Source organism: Ambystoma mexicanum, chromosome 5p (assembly GCF_040938575.1).
Source record: "Ambystoma mexicanum isolate Mex_15411 chromosome 5p, UKY_AmexF1_1, whole genome shotgun sequence".
NCBI lineage: Eukaryota > Metazoa > Chordata > Amphibia > Caudata > Ambystomatidae > Ambystoma > Ambystoma mexicanum.
In genome coordinates, this window is record NC_090930.1 from 451347181 (window position 1) to 451367306 (window position 20126).

Consider the following 20126-nt stretch of genomic DNA (forward strand, 5'->3'; position numbering starts at 1 on the left):
GTTACTGCAAGTCTCTAAGACAAACGGTCACGGAGATATGAGTGATATGGTAAAGGTCATTTTTCAGATTTGAAATTTTAAAGTTCAAAGTGACAAGTGACAGCTAGCAACTAGAAATGACAGGTGACAGCTTTGCAAATGACAGGTGACAGTTAGGAGGCAGTTCTACTTAGATTAAAATAGCTTGGATTAGATTATTTTAACTAAGAGATTGGTTCTGCACAGTTCTGCTAGGTACTCACAATATATTTAGAAATAGAATGGGCCTCGCCACGGATCTGGTCAGGTTTTAGACTGGACTCTGGTCTGGTCTCGGCACTTCACAGTGATCTGGGTCAGCTCTCTGGTTCTGCTAACAGTGGTCTGGGTCAGCTCTGCTTTCTCTGGGTACAGCACTGCTTCTGAATCTTTCTGCACAGCTTTCTCTGGAGATTGATGGATTTGAAGTCTGGATCTCTGGATGTGGTATGGTCCGGCAGCATGCTCCGCAGCAAATGGAATTGAATGTCTATATCTGTCCTGACTGTCTGCTTTTATGTGTTTGGAAAGTGGGTGGAAAGGCTAGCTTCCTAGGCCCTACCCCTCTCCACTTGTCATTGGCCACTTCCTCCTCTTCCCCTTGATTGGGGGAATGAAATGAAGTGTCATCATGATGAGGTCTGTTTATGGTACAGAGAACCCACCCCTGTCAAATTACACACAATCTATATTTTGACCCAAAAGACATATTTGCACAGGTACACATTTGTTTAAAATTACATGCACCCATCACATATCACAGGAGGTATACCCTGTCCAAATCTGCTCTTCCTGGGAGCTTGCATTCAGAAATGGCAACATTTGCACTTTTTGGTCAGGTTACTAATATCAGATTCTTACTCAAATTTACCCAAATGTGTGCAAGGCATGCAGGCATTAATTGATGAAGTATCAGACTTTTAACATGCAGACATTTTAAGTAATACCCTCTTAACTGCTAGTTTGCCCCCAGATCATGCCACCGGTTCTAAAAACCTCTTAAAATGTGGGCAGAAAAATCACAAGAATTATGGTATCATTTAAATAATTATGACAAGTCCGTACTATGAGTTATTCACCTTTTTCTAAAACCATATTCTGGCTACAGGGGTGTGTCTTTTCAGGTCACATGGTACAGAAACCAGTCTTTCCACTTTCTTCAAGCTCAGCCTCTGTCTCCAGTTTCTCCCCCTCCCAGTTTCTGCCAAGCCAGCTTGCTCTCACATGCAGTGCTCCTCCCCTTTCCTTCCAGGAGGAAGCCACTTTTACGGCCCCCATAATAAAACATTTGCCTGGGCCCTGGAAGGCCCATTGTTCAAGAGGAAGCCATTTATGGCCACTTCAATAAACCCTTTGCCTGGGTCCTATGTTTAGTCTCTAGCAGTCCCTTGATAATCCAATCAGAGAAGTGTCATATCCCTTTTGGTGGGAACCGCAAAAGGCAGATAGGCCTGGGAACACAGCTGTTGTGCAAGTTTCAACTCCTGTCGGGGGTAGCTGGTGGGCAGAATTCAGTTCCTTAAGCCAGGCCCCAGCTAATGTCACTTTTAGTTACCCAGTTTTCTGCATTCAAATAAAACTAACCATTTTACATATGCAGCTAGAATGCTGATTCTAAGTTTAAAACTATGACATTCAAACAATTGCAACCTATGTGACGCTCAAAAGTAGGTCACTCATTTCTTTTAAACATTTAGGTTTTTAGTGTCTTTCAGTCCAAATTTACTTAAACTGCTGAAATCCACAGCTCAGCCAGTCTTGTTATAAACCTTCAAGTCACTTCAGAATATAACTTTACATTGTATCCACCTCTCAGTAAGTCTTTCTTTGGCCTGCTTTGGGTTCATTTATTCAGTTTTACACAAAAAAGAAAACAAGTCTGGTGTTGTTTTAAAACGCCGGCTTTCTGATAGTGGTGAGTACTGGTAATGCAACCATTTTTGGGATTTAAGAAAATGAATTCCCCACAATTCTAGGTTGCTTTTGGCAATCAGCATTGCCATTCCCAATGGTTTCAGGCTACTGTGTGGGTAGTCCAATGGTGGTTTTAGGCAGTGCCCTTCTGGGCCCATAACATCGGCAAAATGGGTGGCAGCCTATTCTTCATGCACTTCCCTGGGCATTTTCTGGGAAGCTCTGGCCATCATGATGTTTTCAATGCCAGTACTGCACAGTTTTTGAGGTAGGGCTCGGATGCATGGGTAGAAACATCCCACAAGCCCCCCTCTTGCGATGGCCATTCTGTTTCAATGATGGAACTCGCAAGACCTGGGATGTTTCCTCATCTTCTTCCAATAGATGGCACAGTTCAGCATCTTTTCCTCCATCCGGTACTGATCGATCGGTTCTCCTCGCCGGTCCTGATGGAAATATTGGGCGGTACACTGGGCCCCTTGCGTCTCTGCTCCCGGTCTCCGGATCATCCTCCCTGGCCAGTCTCAAGGTTTTCCTTCTCCTAGGACGACAAAGGAAGAGCGGCAATACCTATTCATAGACATTTTTCCCCCACCATTGATATAGTGGGGTGGCATATAAATTTATAGTCAAAACATATGGACATGCACATTTCTTTTTGCATTCAAATACGAAAACACCCACATTGAGAAACTCAGAATTTGATAGGCGATATGTAGGATATTTTAAGTTACAACTGAATTAATCTGAGACAGTACCCTCTAGGATTCCAGAGGATTCCTCCAGTCATTGCAGAGTGTGCCTGGGATGGCAACACTTCAACTGGTTAATGTGGACCCACTTGTCTTCCCCCTCTGCCAAACCGCCTTTGGGGATGCGGATCTTGTAGGCCACAGGGGAGATTTTGTCTATAATCTCAAAGGGTCCCTTCCATGTAGGCAAAAATTTTCGCTGTTTGGCCTGGTTCCTTTGGAAATTGTATAGATAGACCCGGTCCCCCACCTGATATTCCTTCCTGGAAGTCTTCAGGTAATAGTGGGTCTTCATGCTATTAGCTGATCTTTCTAGATTCCGCTGAGCATAAGCAAAAGCATGTTGAAGGTGTTTCCTTAAATTCTCCACATACTCATGAGTTGTGGAGGCATTTATCAGTGTCTGCTCTTGGGTCCTGTAGAGCAAATGCTGAGGAAGCACCATCTTGCGCCCAGTCATCAACTCAAATGGTGACATTTTGGTTGCAGATGAAGGGGTAGATCTGATGGCCATTAGGACCAGAGGTAATCGGATATCCCAACTTGGCCCAGAATCTGCCACAAACTTCTTTAATATGCTCACAATGGTTCGGTTATATCTCTACTGCCCCAGAGGAAGCTGGCCGGTAAGCAATATGCAACTTCCTTTTGACCCCCAGTATCTCCCACATCTTTGTCATCACTTCACTGGTGAAGTGGCTACCTCTGTCTGACTCAATCCTTTGAGGTAGACCAAAACGGGAAAAGATGTGGTTAATCATCAGGGCAGCTGCAGTTTCTGCCTTGCAATTTGGGGCTGGGAGACATTCCACTCACTTGGTAAACAAGCATGTCACCGTCAACATGTACTTATTCCCCCTAGCAGAGCGAATCACGGGGCCTACAAAGTCGATTTGTAAATCTGACCATGGCAATGTCATCCCCCTCTTTTGGAGAGGCGCACAGTGCGTGAGGGATGATGGCTGAAATTGTGCACACACAAGACACCCCTTCAAGTATTGGTCGAGGTCCTGCCCCATGTGTGGATCAGTGGAATCGGATGACTCTGGCTATTTTCTATTTAAATCACATATTTTAATTTCAAAAAGTTATACAAGTTCATCATAAAATACATCACAAATCATTCTAAACCACTCATGCCTACTTAAGTATTCACATTCATAAAATTCATTCAAACATCGGACCATAAAACACCCTAATGTGAGAATAGCACCAGATTTTGCTATTCAGTACAAATGATTACAGAAATGATTTTGTTCTCATGTATATTAACATTTTAAATGATGACCCAGTCCATAGTATCGGGTGTCACTTCTTTCTTGGTGTTTTAAATCACCAAAAATTCTCTCATAGAGATCACGTCGACATGTGTTTCGGTCAAAAGACCTTCTTCAGGACGTCGGGCAAGGAGCACTTACTCCGCCCGATATTCCACATGTAAGGGCCAGGCATACATCTAAAAAATAAATAAATGCCAGATTGTCATCCCTATTTCTTTTATCGGTGATACAAAATATCACAGTGTGCTGTCAAAAAATGGGCACAGCGGCCCTAACTCACCCCCACGTTGATTACTGGCGGGATGGCAAGACAGGGCGTGGGAAATCTCCTCCCAAAGTGCTTCAACTAGCTGTAAAGCCTATGGGATATATAAAAACCAAAGTGGAATTACCTCTAGGTGTCTATCGTGTGACCAGACACCTCTCTATTCAAATTCAAGATCAAACACTTACACTAACACTGTTGCTGGTTAAGACTTCTTTTCCACAAATATCTCCTCTGTTTAGTTTTTTCTCGTGTGCCACCACATCACTGTAGCACTGTGGAACAAACAGAGACAGAACGGAGAGTACACTAAGTAGAATGTCTAATTCACAAGGGGGCTGTGCCCCACCTACTATCAAGCAGAATGAAGGCGGCACAAATAGTCTCCTAATAGATGGAAGTACCCCATTATAACTATGGCGCTTTTCCCCGTGCTTAAATGGAAAACCGATCTAGCGGTCCCAAACAGTCACGACCGGCATGCATCTTCTCTTTCTCTCTATCTCTTGCCTCTTCTGTGTATCATAGAGAAAAGGAAAAGAAAAAGAAAAGAAACCCTTAATAGCGTGCAGGATATCTCGGAGGGATATGTCCGTGATGCATGCACAGAACTATGTGAGATCGAAGCATACGGCCGCCACCGCCAGCTCCCGCTCGTGAGCAACGCTCATTAAATGCTTACCGCGTAATTCCATACGAAGACAATGAATCCTTTCAATTCGGTCGGCAGACAGCACGATACTTAATGTCTCGCCGCGGACACCGGTGTTTGAAGTAGTAAGATGCCAGGTGTCCCTGTGTAAGTATCGCGTGTGTCCTCGACCCGCCTCTCTTCATTCACATAGACGAGGGACAAACGGATCCTGACTGTCATGGACACAAAAAAGGGGCTACAAGTACGACACAGTCACTGGAACTAACCGCGTTGCACAAAAGGCCCAGCCACTGAAAATGGCCACTCTAAATGGGACTTGTCATAGGACAAATGTCCAGAAAACACCCAAATAGTGTAAGTAAATAGTGAAAAGTAAACGTAAAAAAGTAAACACAATGAAAACGATGAAAAAAAAATAATAGAAATGAAGAAACGAAAAAAAACAAAAATTAAATAATTGAAATAATGAAAGAGCAACATGTTCCTAGACCTAAAAAGACCCAAAAAAACAACCAAGAATAATTAGAGAAAGAGAGACACTATAAATGGTGAAGTAGATCTTACAGCTTCTCCATATACTGCCCGTTGCTCTGTATGTTACCGCGTTGTAAATAGCACCTCCCTAATTCGCAGAGAATAGCTCAGACAGGGTTATGGGGAAGGAAACACTCCTAATCCAGAGAGAGTGAAAACAAGTGGCAAAAGCAAAGACAACACCTACATTGGTAAATATCAATATTTAAAGAGTCTATAAAGTTTGCCCCCTGATAAGAGGAACTGGGGCACCATCACATACATTGCATATAAACAATATATAATTGTCATACATACGTAGAATTTACAATTTACAATGGATTCGACAGCACGGTGGCAACAGTGTCTGCTACCTACTTCATGATGTATCAGCAAAGAGATATGTACACACACATGATATTTTGTATAAACTCATGAGTGACAAGGGGATAATTGAGAGAAGATGACACCACAGACAGACACATAGTGATTAACTTGACCTAGATAGTAAGGTTAGGCACAAAATATGGTGTCTAAGTCCATCCCCGCTACTTACTTAGTATTTGTACTTAATTCTTTATCAGATTGTTCCATTCAACGGATATATTCAATCCATTCTTCACAGTGTCAAGAGTGTGTATCCATCTCTGTTCAATACGGTGTAATGTCCTATCAATACCGCCACCTCTCATCGTGTTATTGATGTGCTGAAGTATAAACCATTTTATATCAGTGTCTTTGTGTTGCATTTTCGAAAAATGTTCTACCAGTGGCTTATCTGCCACCTTATTTCGAATACAACTCCTGTGCTCAGATATTCTTTGTCTTATCTCCCGTGTGGTCTTGCCTACATACAGAAGTTTACATGGGCAACTAATGATATAGATCACATTTTTTGTTCGGCAGTTTGTGTGGCAATTCATTTTCCATGTTCTATTACCGTAGTGGAATTCTTTTGTAGTTTCTGTTAACGGACAGGCAACACATTTCCCACATTTATAGTGACCATAGATGGCAGGCAGGCCCCACTGCTCATTAATCGTGGCTTCCTTTTTAGGCTCAAGGTATGTGTGTACTAACTTTTGCCTGAGGTTCTGGTTCCGCTTAAATGCGAACATAGGTTTTTTCTGTAAAGTCCCCGGTTGTTTCACTAAATTCCAATGTCTATTAATGATTCTTTTAACATCCGTGCTAACCGGATTAAAAGTAGTTACACATACTAGGCGTTCATTTTTCTTTCTTTCTCTGGCAGTGAGACATATCTCCCGGTTGGTATTATCTGCTCTCTTCAAATGATCCTTCACAAGTCTATTTGGGTAGCCCCTGTTTTTCAGTCTTTCTTTTAGATGTTCTGCATGAAATTTAAATTCCTCTTTTTCTGAGCAGTTTCTCTTTATTCGTAAAAATTGACCATACGGTAAGTTTTGTCGAAGGCTTGCTGGATGGAAACTGTCAAAATGTAATAGAGAGTTTTTGTCTGTAGGTTTCCTGAAAAGTGTTGTAATCAAACGGTTACGTGATTTCTTTATCACCAGGTCAAGGAAACTTACTTGTCGGAAGTTATGTTCGATAGTAAACTTGATATTTTGGTCACATTGATTTAACCATAGATGAAACTCATTTAAAGATGTTACTGTTCCTCTCCAAATTATAAAAACATCATCTATATATCGTTTCCAAAATTGAAGATTTTTGCTTAGTATGGGATGTTGTATCAGTAAATTATTTGTACCCAGAATGAACTGATCCTCAAAAGAAGCCATATACAGGTTTGCCACGTCTGGGGCAAAAGTGGCCCCCATACTGACACCTTTCTCTTGTTTATAAAGTTGTCTATGAAACAAGAAAAAGTTTTCTGTCATAGCAAGCTTTATGCATTCTTGGACAAATTCAGTAGGGGGAAGATGGGGCCTTGTCCTCCTATCAAGAAATTGACCAAGAACATCAAGACATTTCATTTGTGGAATGGCCGTATAGAGGGACTCTACGTCCATGGTGACGAGAAGGTCATCCTCTCTGATTTCGATGTCCTTAATGACGTTAATCATGTGGGTAGAGTCCCTAATATATGATGGCATATTCAATACGAAAGGTTTAAGAAACACTTCAGCATAAACGGACAGCGGTTCTAATAATGAGTCTATTGCTGACACTATAGGCCTACCAGGAGGCGCAGTGGTACTTTTGTGAATTTTCGGTAATATATAAAAAGCTGCCTTTTTCGACTCCGTTTTGTTCAAAAAATGTGCTTCTTCTTCACTGATCCAACGTTCTCTCATAGCATGGTCAGTAAGGCTCTTAATTTCGTCTTGTAGACGACTAGTAGGATCCCTTTCTAATTTCTTGTACGACAAGGTGTCACCTAATAATCGCAAACATTCTGCTTCATATTTGGCTGTATCTAAAACCACTATCCCGCCCCCTTTATCTGCGGGTTTTATAGTGATCGATTCTTCACTGCACAGCCTGGTCAGACTGGATCTCTCCGCTCTGGTGAGGTTATCAGGTTTGTGATTCTTAGTTTTAATGACTGCAAGCACTTCCCGCGTCACGATGTTCTCAAAGGCTAAAATTTCCGGTGTGCAGGTATGTGGTGGTGGGATAAAATTAGATTTTGTTTTTAGTCCACTTATATTGGGTATCATATCAGAGATGGAACTCTTCTCATATGGGTGTGCTGGCAAGTACACCTCAAAGAAATGTTTTAGTCTAACATTCCTAAAGAATCTTTGTAATTCCAGTTCCATACTAAAAGCATCGGCTCTCGTAGTGGGGACATAGGAAAGGCCTTTTGATAACAGCGCTAAATCTGAAATGTCTAAAGGGTATTCTGACAAGTTAAAGATGGGCAGGGAGTCGGGGATCGCATGGATCACTGGTTGGAGTACCACTGCCTGGTCCTCATCCCTTGTCCCTGTCCGTATTGTGGTTGTCGTTGTCTGGGCCTGCCCCGTTGGCCTCCCCTGAAAAAAACCCGTTGTTGATTTTGCCCTCTCTCGCCGGTCCCAGTACTAGTACCGGGTTGGGCATTGAGGGAGGGGTCCGATCCACTAGAGGATCCCGAGGTGTTGGAAAAGTTGTTATAGCGATTGTTTCTTCGATAGTTATAACATCCTAGTAGGGGATCTGTAAAGAATCCCTTTCTTAGATAAGGGTACGTTCTTTCTTCATTATAATTTGCCACATCTTTCTTTAATTTATTGATTTTTCTTTCCAAATTTAAATCTTTAAATTTTTTAATTTCTTCTTCCAAACCTTCCAATTGTTTTTTGGCATCTTTTATCATAGTACTATCTAAGAACGCTTTTTCAAGCACCTCGAGCTCCTCCCCCTGTTTTTTTGTTTCCTCCTGGGCCGTTTCAATAATTAACATGATCCAATCTCTTGAGCATCGGTTTCCCACACCACTAAAATTCTTTTGGAATTTTGGATTATCAATAAATATCCTAGGGATATTTTTCACCTGTAGGCCTTCAGGGATAATCCCTGCTCTCAAGTACTGTAACATGAATTGTCCATGTAGGTCTGTTCGTGTTAGTTTTTTCATTTTTTGTAAAAATTTTTCAATTTCATTAGTAGCGACCACATTATCTGCTATCGGTCCCTCTCCAAAGGGAACCATAGGTATCTCTAACATCTTTTTATAATGGTCATCCGTGAATGAAAATAAATTTACAGTTTCCATTATGGAAGAATAATAAAAATAGAGAAGCTCGAGGTGCTTGAAAAAGCGTTTAAAAAAAAAAAGTCTTAGATAGTACTATGATAAAAGATGCCAAAAAACAATTGGAAGGTTTGGAAGAAGAAATTAAAAAATTTAAAGATTTAAATTTGGAAAGAAAAATCAATAAATTAAAGAAAGATGTGGCAAATTATAATGAAGAAAGAACGTACCCTTATCTAAGAAAGGGATTCTTTACAGATCCCCTACTAGGATGTTATAACTACCGAAGAAACAATCGCTATAACAACTTTTCCAACACCTCGGGATCCTCTAGTGGATCGGACCCCTCCCTCAATGCCCAACCCGGTACTAGTACTGGGACCGGCGAGAGAGGGCAAAATCAACAACGGGTTTTTTTCAGGGGAGGCCAACGGGGCAGGCCCAGACAACGACAACCACAATACGGACAGGGACAAGGGATGAGGACCAGGCAGTGGTACTCCAACCAGTGATCCATGCGATCCCCGACTCCCTGCCCATCTTTAACTTGTCAGAATACCCTTTAGACATTTCAGATTTAGCGCTGTTATCAAAAGGCCTTTCCTATGTCCCCACTACGAGAGCCGATGCTTTTAGTATGGAACTGGAATTACAAAGATTCTTTAGGAATGTTAGACTAAAACATTTCTTTGAGGTGTACTTGCCAGCACATCCATATGAGAAGAGTTCCATCTCTGATATGATACCCAATATAAGTGGACTAAAAACAAAATCTAATTTTATCCCACCACCACATACCTGCACACCGGAAATTTTAGCCTTTGAGAACATCGTGACGCGGGAAGTGCTTGCAGTCATTAAAACTAAGAATCACAAACCTGATAACCTCACCAGAGCGGAGAGATCCAGTCTGACCAGGCTGTGCAGTGAAGAATCGATCACTATAAAACCCGCAGATAAAGGGGGCGGGATAGTGGTTTTAGATACAGCCAAATATGAAGCAGAATGTTTGCGATTATTAGGTGACACCTTGTCGTACAAGAAATTAGAAAGGGATCCTACTAGTCGTCTACAAGACGAAATTAAGAGCCTTACTGACCATGCTATGAGAGAACGTTGGATCAGTGAAGAAGAAGCACATTTTTTGAACAAAACGGAGTCGAAAAAGGCAGCTTTTTATATATTACCGAAAATTCACAAAAGTACCACTGCGCCTCCTGGTAGGCCTATAGTGTCAGCAATAGACTCATTATTAGAACCGCTGTCCGTTTATGCTGAAGTGTTTCTTAAACCTTTCGTATTGAATATGCCATCATATATTAGGGACTCTACCCACATGATTAACGTCATTAAGGACATCGAAATCAGAGAGGATGACCTTCTCGTCACCATGGACGTAGAGTCCCTCTATACGGCCATTCCACAAATGAAATGTCTTGATGTTCTTGGTCAATTTCTTGATAGGAGGACAAGGCCCCATCTTCCCCCTACTGAATTTGTCCAAGAATGCATAAAGCTTGCTATGACAGAAAACTTTTTCTTGTTTCATAGACAACTTTATAAACAAGAGAAAGGTGTCAGTATGGGGGCCACTTTTGCCCCAGACGTGGCAAACCTGTATATGGCTTCTTTTGAGGATCAGTTCATTCTGGGTACAAATAATTTACTGATACAACATCCCATACTAAGCAAAAATCTTCAATTTTGGAAACGATATATAGATGATGTTTTTATAATTTGGAGAGGAACAGTAACATCTTTAAATGAGTTTCATCTATGGTTAAATCAATGTGACCAAAATATCAAGTTTACTATCGAACATAACTTCCGACAAGTAAGTTTCCTTGACCTGGTGATAAAGAAATCAGGTAACCGTTTGATTACAACACTTTTCAGGAAACCTACAGACAAAAACTCTCTATTACATTTTGACAGTTTCCATCCAGCAAGCCTTCGACAAAACTTACCGTATGGTCAATTTTTACGAATAAAGAGAAACTGCTCAGAAAAAGAGGAATTTAAATTTCATGCAGAATATCTAAAAGAAAGACTGAAAAACAGGGGCTACCCAAATAGACTTGTGAAGGATCATTTGAAGAGAGCAGATAATACCAACCGGGAGATATGTCTCACTGCCAGAGAAAGAAAGAAAAATGAACGCCTAGTATGTGTAACTACTTTTAATCCGGTTAGCACGGATGTTAAAAGAATCATTAATAGACATTGGAATTTAGTGAAACAACCGGGGACTTTACAGAAAAAACCTATGTTCGCATTTAAGCGGAACCAGAACCTCAGGCAAAAGTTAGTACACACATACCTTGAGCCTAAAAAGGAAGCCACGATTAATGAGCAGTGGGGCCTGCCTGCCATCTATGGTCACTATAAATGTGGGAAATGTGTTGCCTGTCCGTTAACAGAAACTACAAAAGAATTCCACTACGGTAATAGAACATGGAAAATGAATTGCCACACAAACTGCCGAACAAAAAATGTGATCTATATCATTAGTTGCCCATGTAAACTTCTGTATGTAGGCAAGACCACACGGGAGATAAGACAAAGAATATCTGAGCACAGGAGTTGTATTCGAAATAAGGTGGCAGATAAGCCACTGGTAGAACATTTTTCGAAAATGCAACACAAAGACACTGATATAAAATGGTTTATACTTCAGCACATCAATAACACGATGAGAGGTGGCGGTATTGATAGGACATTACACCGTATTGAACAGAGATGGATACACACTCTTGACACTGTGAAGAATGGATTGAATATATCCGTTGAATGGAACAATCTGATAAAGAATTAAGTACAAATACTAAGTAAGTAGCGGGGATGGACTTAGACACCATATTTTGTGCCTAACCTTACTATCTAGGTCAAGTTAATCACTATGTGTCTGTCTGTGGTGTCATCTTCTCTCAATTATCCCCTTGTCACTCATGAGTTTATACAAAATATCGTGTGTGTACATATCTCTTTGCTGATACATCATGAAGTAGGTAGCAGACACTGTTGCCACCGTGCTGTCGAATCCATTGTAAATTGTAAATTCTACGTATGTATGACAATTATATATTGTTTATATGCAATGTATGTGATGGTGCCCCAGTTCCTCTTATCAGGGGGCAAACTTTATAGACTCTTTAAATATTGATATTTACCAATGTAGGTGTTGTCTTTGCTTTTGCCACTTGTTTTCACTCTCTCTGGATTAGGAGTGTTTCCTTCCCCATAACCCTGTCTGAGCTATTCTCTGCGAATTAGGGAGGTGCTATTTACAACGCGGTAACATACAGAGCAACGGGCAGTATATGGAGAAGCTGTAAGATCTACTTCACCATTTATAGTGTCTCTCTTTCTCTAATTATTCTTGGTTGTTTTTTTGGGTCTTTTTAGGTCTAGGAACATGTTGCTCTTTCATTATTTCAATTATTTAATTTTTGTTTTTTTTCGTTTCTTCATTTCTATTATTTTTTTTTCATCGTTTTCATTGTGTTTACTTTTTTACGTTTACTTTTCACTATTTACTTACACTATTTGGGTGTTTTCTGGACATTTGTCCTATGACAAGTCCCATTTAGAGTGGCCATTTTCAGTGGCTGGGCCTTTTGTGCAACGCGGTTAGTTCCAGTGACTGTGTCGTACTTGTAGCCCCTTTTTTGTGTCCATGACAGTCAGGATCCATTTGTCCCTCGTCTATGTGAATGAAGAGAGGCGGGTCGAGGACACACGCGATACTTACACAGGGACACCTGGCATCTTACTACTTCAAACACCGGTGTCCGCGGCGAGACATTAAGTATCGTGCTGTCTGCCGACCGAATTGAAAGGATTCATTGTCTTCGTATGGAATTACGCGGTAAGCATTTAATGAGCGTTGCTCACGAGCGGGAGCTGGCGGTGGCGGCCGTATGCTTCGATCTCACATAGTTCTGTGCATGCATCACGGACATATCCCTCCGAGATATCCTGCACGCTATTAAGGGTTTCTTTTCTTTTTCTTTTCCTTTTCTCTATGATACACAGAAGAGGCAAGAGATAGAGAGAAAGAGAAGATGCATGCCGGTCGTGACTGTTTGGGACCGCTAGATCGGTTTTCCATTTAAGCACGGGGAAAAGCGCCATAGTTATAATGGGGTACTTCCATCTATTAGGAGACTATTTGTGCCGCCTTCATTCTGCTTGATAGTAGGTGGGGCACAGCCCCCTTGTGAATTAGACATTCTACTTAGTGTACTCTCCGTTCTGTCTCTGTTTGTTCCACAGTGCTACAGTGATGTGGTGGCACACGAGAAAAAACTAAACAGAGGAGATATTTGTGGAAAAGAAGTCTTAACCAGCAACAGTGTTAGTGTAAGTGTTTGATCTTGAATTTGAATAGAGAGGTGTCTGGTCACACGATAGACACCTAGAGGTAATTCCACTTTGGTTTTTATATATCCCATAGGCTTTACAGCTAGTTGAAGCACTTTGGGAGGAGATTTCCCACGCCCTGTCTTGCCATCCCGCCAGTAATCAACGTGGGGGTGAGTTAGGGCCGCTGTGCCCATTTTTTGACAGCACACTGTGATATTTTGTATCACCGATAAAAGAAATAGGGATGACAATCTGGCATTTATTTATTTTTTAGATGTATGCCTGGCCCTTACATGTGGAATATCGGGCGGAGTAAGTGCTCCTTGCCCGACGTCCTGAAGAAGGTCTTTTGACCGAAACACATGTCGACGTGATCTCTATGAGAGAATTTTTGGTGATTTAAAACACCAAGAAAGAAGTGACACCCGATACTATGGACTGGGTCATCATTTAAAATGTTAATATACATGAGAACAAAATCATTTCTGTAATCATTTGTACTGAATAGCAAAATCTGGTGCTATTCTCACATTAGGGTGTTTTATGGTCCGATGTTTGAATGAATTTTATGAATGTGAATACTTAAGTAGGCATGAGTGGTTTAGAATGATTTGTGATGTATTTTATGATGAACTTGTATAACTTTTTGAAATTAAAATATGTGATTTAAATAGAAAATAGCCAGAGTCATCCGATTCCACTGATCCAACCTTTTCTTGTTTATTGCACACATTACCTGAAGGATCAGTGTTGCAGGTACACCCCTTTATTTCTCTATCTGCCCCATGTGTGGCCAGTATGCAACCTCTCTTAAGATTTCCAATGTTGTGTGAAACCCCCTATGACCGGCGGTGGCCGCATCATGGGCGTGACTTAACATCAGGCTTCGGAATGAGGTAGGAACCACCCACTGATCGTGGCCAGCTTTGGATTTCCTTACCAACAAACTGTCTTGGATCCGGAACATTTTTGGACATTTCATCAACACTCTTAGGTCCTCTTTCCAAGTGTAATCGGTATCCGTCAGGGGAAAGTTCTCAGGGTCCTGAAGGTGCTGGTAAAATTTACCAATTATTGGATCCCCCTTCTGAGCGGTAATCAAATCAGCATCAGGGGTCTCCTTGCTCCATTGTGCAATTGAAAGGTCGTTGTGAGCATTTGTCTGGGACCTAGTGATAGCAGTGACCTGGATTTCCCCCAACAGGGACTCAATCTCAATTAGATCCCCTTGGATGGCCCCGGTTTTGGCCAGCTGATCAGCTAAGTCATTTCCAGCTTTGTCTGGTCCCTCTACTTTGGAATGACCCTTGATCTTTTTCCAATAGATGCTCATCTCATTCGAGGTGACCAGATCATCAATGTTTTGGATCAACTTCCCATGTTTCAAGGGTTTGTTGTTAGCACATAACATGCCTCTGGTTTTCCAATTAACCAGGTGCTCCACGAACCCGTTCCGTACATAATCCGAATCTGTGATTATGACCAGTTCGCGGAGTTGATGCTGGACAGCAGTGAGGATGGCCTGATGCACAGCCATCAATTCTGCCACCTGACTACTTTGGGGACCAATTTTGTATCCAGCGGAGGGTTCTGTGGACTCATTCACCCATGCATTCCCTACGCCGGCCACCAGTTCTTTCTCCTCGTGGTTGTCAACATGGTACGAGCATCCATCCACATAGACAGTGGGCATTCCCTCACACTTGTCTTCTTCAAAGACTTTGTGTGGGGAATTAAGGTATGCCTCCGTGTTGTCCTTGATTTTTAGACTTTCGTCCTCGAGACAGTTTTCTCTGGCACAATCATGCAAGTCAGCCAGACCTTGCGCGAGGGGACTCTTCTTGTTTTGGCCATATCTGACCTCCACAGGAAAGCCTTGCATTGACAGAATCCAGGAAGTAATTCGGGAATTACTCACATTTCCGGCCCGGATTCTGTCACTTTGGAGATATTGCAGAGGCTGGTGTGGAGTCTCCACTATAATGTGTTCCCCATGGATAAACGGGCGGTAATTCTTCAATGCCCACACCGTTGCCAGGAGTGCGTTCTCACAATCGTTGAATTTTTCCTCCACAGAGGATAAAGTTTTGCTCGCATAGGAGATTACTTTATTGACCTTGTCATGCTTTTGGTATAATACTGCCGTCAAGCACGTATTAGAGAACCCCGTCTCCAGGAAGAACTCCTTGTTTCTGACAGGGTAAGCTAGGCAAGGCGCTTGTGAGAGGCTTCTCTTGAGTTGTTTTACTGCCTCGGCTTGTTCTGGACCCCATTCCCACTTGACCCCCCCTTCAGGAGATGAATCAGGGGTCTGGTGATCTCTGCGTAGCCCTCAATGAACTTTCTGCTGTAATTAGTCAGTCCAAGGAGGCTCCTTAGTTCCCGCAGAGTTGTGGGGTCTTTCAGTTTCTGAAGTGCTTCCACTTTCTTTTCCTGGGGACAGAGACCCTGAGGAATAATCTCATGCCCCAAGAAATTAACACGGGTTCTACACCACTGTGCTTTCTGAAAGGAAAGTTTTGCTCCGGCGGCCCTCAACTGCGTCAGAACATAATGGATCTCCGCTATGTGTTCCTCCACAGATGAACTTTTGATGAGGACATCATCTACATAAGCCAGGTTACCCCTCGCACCCAGGTCGGGCATGGCCTTATGTAGGAAAATGTTAAACTCATTACCGGAGTTAAGGTATCCGAAGGGAGTCCGGGTCCATGTATACTGCGGGCCCCCAAAGGTAAAAGCCAGCTTGTATTGGTCCTCCCTACTGACCGGCACGGTCTAGTATCCATTGGTCAGGTCTATTGCAGTGAATACCTTTGACCCCTGGATCTTGGCCAGCCCTTGGTCAATGTAGGGCAGAGGCCATCGGGAAGTATGGACCCGTTTGTTGAGCTCCCTGAGGTCGGCGCAGAGTCTCCACTGGCCGTTTGGCTTTAATATTCCCAGCACCGGATTATTGAAGGTGCTGTGGATGGGACGGATTATTCCCCTGGACTCAAGGTTCTTAATTATTTCAGTAAGGGACTCCATTGATGCGAGAGGCAAGCGATATTGCTTCACAAACACTGGAGTCATGCCAGGGTCCGTGGGGATTGTTGTTGTGTGGATGTCAGTGCGACCACAGTCATATGAGTCTACCGCAAAGAGATCTTGGAAATCCAAGAAAACTTGTTTCAACTTTTGCTTTTGTTCCAGAGTCACACAGGCATCAGCTAGGTTGACTCTCTCTTCCACCATCTGCCTGAAGCCTGGAAAGACTTCTGGTTTGGCTATCTCAGCGGCCTCCTCCAGCTGGGTGGAGAAGTCCCTGGTCAGAGTGCTGATTTGGACTGGAGGCTTCAGGTGGGCAAGGCAGCTCTCATGGAGCTGGAAAATCACCTCATCCCTTCTGAAGTCACAAGTCACATCTTCCTTACCATAAGGGCAAGAAGTGTACACCAGGAAGTTCCCCCCATGCCGGGTAAAAATCCTGTCTGGTGTTGTGTCGTCATCACTGTTACTGTCAAAGCAGTCCTTGGGGATTGGCCCTAACAGTTCATTACCTAAATCGATGGAAAAATGTCGGTCATCAACCGCCATTCCAATAATGGTGCCTGCGGCTAGAGTAATACTCTTTAAGTCGCTGTTATCCACCTCTATTAGAATGGTGTCATGTTCTATGTTGACTAATGGTGTTGGGTTTACCCCCAACCCTTGCTGTTGGAGAGAAGCGTTTAGATGTATGTAAGCATCAGGGTTTTTCAAATGTTGTCCTCTTTTAGCTTTCACTTCCAGGGAGAATTGTCGGGTCCTTTCTGGGATGGTGACTTCCTCTTTGATCTGAATTTCAACTGCATAAGGTAGCAATTGAGCTGACATAAATGCTTTTTCTGGATCATCAAAGCCCATGGGATTATCCGCTAATCGGGACCAAGCTTTGAAGTTTATTAGGTCCAAACTAATGGCAAAGCGATTGAGAATGTCACTGCCTAAGTAAAAAGCGGCAGTGACGTCTCGCACGACCCAACAATTGTGGACTATGCTCTTGTTGCCAATGGAGATTTTGAGCATACACCTGCTTGGCAGGAGATGTTTGGAATTAGGTGCTTCCAGGTCCATTTCCCATTTGTCTATCCGTTTGAAGGTGGGAATGGCTGGATCTTTTGGGAGTTGGCGGAACATGGCTTCGCTGATGAAGCTCTTACCGTTGTTCACACACACTCGAACGAGAACAGAGTCCTTCCCATCATTTAACTGAACAGGGATGAACAACTGCTCTCCAATTTGCTGAATATCAGCCAGGCTCTGAGCTGATTTCACATCTTTCTGGACTATAGGAGTGTGAGTTTCTGATTGTGGATTGGTAAAGAATTTCAGGGTGTTTCCTTCCAGTGTGGAATACCACCTTAAACTGGAAGGAAGGTTGATTTTCAGAAATAGAGAGGACCCCCCATCACCAGTCTGTTGTCCTACTGCTATTACTGTCACGTCTGGAATTTGGCTATTCTGGAAGTGAAATTCTACTTGGTCAGATTTTTGTTCAACCATGTGGCAGGTGCCGTTTAAACTAACATGGTTGACACTCTGTTTTCATTTTATTGGTCGGCTAGTCTGGGTCCAGAGGACCTTGTTTACGCAATCTATTAAGGGTGACAACCTCCTCAGGAGGTCATTCCCCAGTAAACAAGGGGTGCCCTCTGGAGTCACAACTATGACCGGGTGTTTCAACTTGTGTCGGCCAATTTTAATGTCCAAATCTGCCGTCCCCTCGACGGGAATTTCCTTCCCGTCAAAGTTCTGGAGTTGTCCAGGAAGAGAGGTGAGAGGAATTTGGTAATTCTCTCCCCTTCCTGCATTCAGTTCGTCAAAGGCCCTTCTGGACAGAAGGGTAGCTTGAGATCCAGTGTCCACCAGTGCCAAAATTGTACCCTGCCCCTGTACTTGTACCGGGGCATAGTATCTTCCCTCCTTCTCCTCAAGGGGGCACAGATAATGCACATTTTTGGACAACTGGTGGGCTAACTTTCTGGTTTTGGACATCGCTAGCGAAGAGATTTGGGCAGAATTCTGTGGAGAGCCTTGGGAATCTGAAAGACAAAGTTGGCAACTGGAGATCGGAGCCATTGTGGGTTCCCCTGGCTCCGGTTCCGGGCCGCCCCCCCCTTTTTGGAGGCAGTCACCAGGATGGGCTTGAACCAGGGGATTTTCTTGCTGTTGGTTCTGGGATGAGATGGTGGGCGGCGGTAGCTCAGTCTCCACATCTCCCCAGTCTGAATTGACATCCCTTGGGACCCATTTTTCTTTGGGAGGAGTTCCCCCATCTCTGAAGGAGAAGATCCTTTTCCCAGGATCTTCTGAGGATCCCTCTCCCTCAAATTGGAAGATCTGTACCTCCTCCTCAAACTGTGTCTGTTTGGGTCTTTTGTTTCTCCTACCCCCCCTCTGCTCCTTAGGAGGCAGACTTTCAGGGGCAGGAGATTTTGTTTCCGGTTCCTGGGTTTCCAGGGGCTGTTTACAAGTGAGGAAGGAAGCTTCCTCCAAGGCTTTACACCCCCCTTCCCTTTGTGCCTCCTCCCTGGGAACCGGTGGGTTATCGGGGTGCTGCCCCCGTCGTTGTTCTGGAGCACCAGGTCCAGAGTTGGGTGCGTTCTGCGCCGGCATGCCGATCTGAGGGTTCTGCTGAGCCCTCAGTATGTGACCCAGATCCTGCGCCATGTTTTGAACCTGGCGCTCTAACTGGGAAACCCGCTCAGGCTGATACGGGGCCCTGTTTTCTCCCCTGGGCTGATCCCGGGAAGGGTAGCTATCCCTTCTTTGGTAGTACCCCTGGTTGGGAAGATTTGGATACCCCTCCACCCTTGGCGTCCCCTCTCCCGGATTAGGTTGTCTGGGCTCAGGGAATTGGGGAAAGAAGGATGGATGATTTTGGGGCTGGAAATTGGGTGGATACCTGGGGAAAAAGTTCTGCCCAGGATTTGGAGAATTTCTGCCCTCCTGTGGGAAGTTGGGAGGGAAGTTCCCTGGGTTAGGTGCTTGGCTGGATCCCCCCCCCTTGGGCTGGAGGAGTCCACACATAACCCAGGATGGGTCGACTTCCCTTGTAATGGGGACTTACATAGTCAGGAGAGCGAGGGACCCCATTTGTGGGACTACCTCCTTGACTCCCTGTTTGTTTCTGGCCCGAGGACCTTCTGGGCCTAGCATTATTAGGTGCAGGTAGGTTTTTAGGCCCCCCCATCTCCAACTCTAAAACGGGGGTAACCTTTACCTCTGCCACCTTGGCAGCAGCAGGGGTGTTGTTGGCTTTGGGGTTTTTGGGCGCATTATTTTTATTTTCTATTGGCTTCTGCACCTCATAGATCCGGGTCGCCTGTTCAATGACCCAGTCTAAAGATCTTTTCTCGTGAAAATCCCTCACGAGCTGGGTCATTATGTATTTGGGCAAGGCATGGAAAAACTTTTTAATAAATTCTCTGCTATCCGTGCGCACCCTTCTTGTGGTCTGTGCAAAAGCACGCTTTAACTCCTGCACAAATTCTTGTGGGGCCTGATCCTCCCCACATTGTAAATTGTAGGCTGCCTTGCGAGCCTCTTGAGGATTTCTATGAGTAGAAAAATGTTTCAAGATGGCCGCCTTATAGGTGGACCATCTTAAATGATTTTGGTCCTCCAGCCCCGCAAAGAAACTGGAGTATTCCGGGGAGAAGGTCCACTTTACATA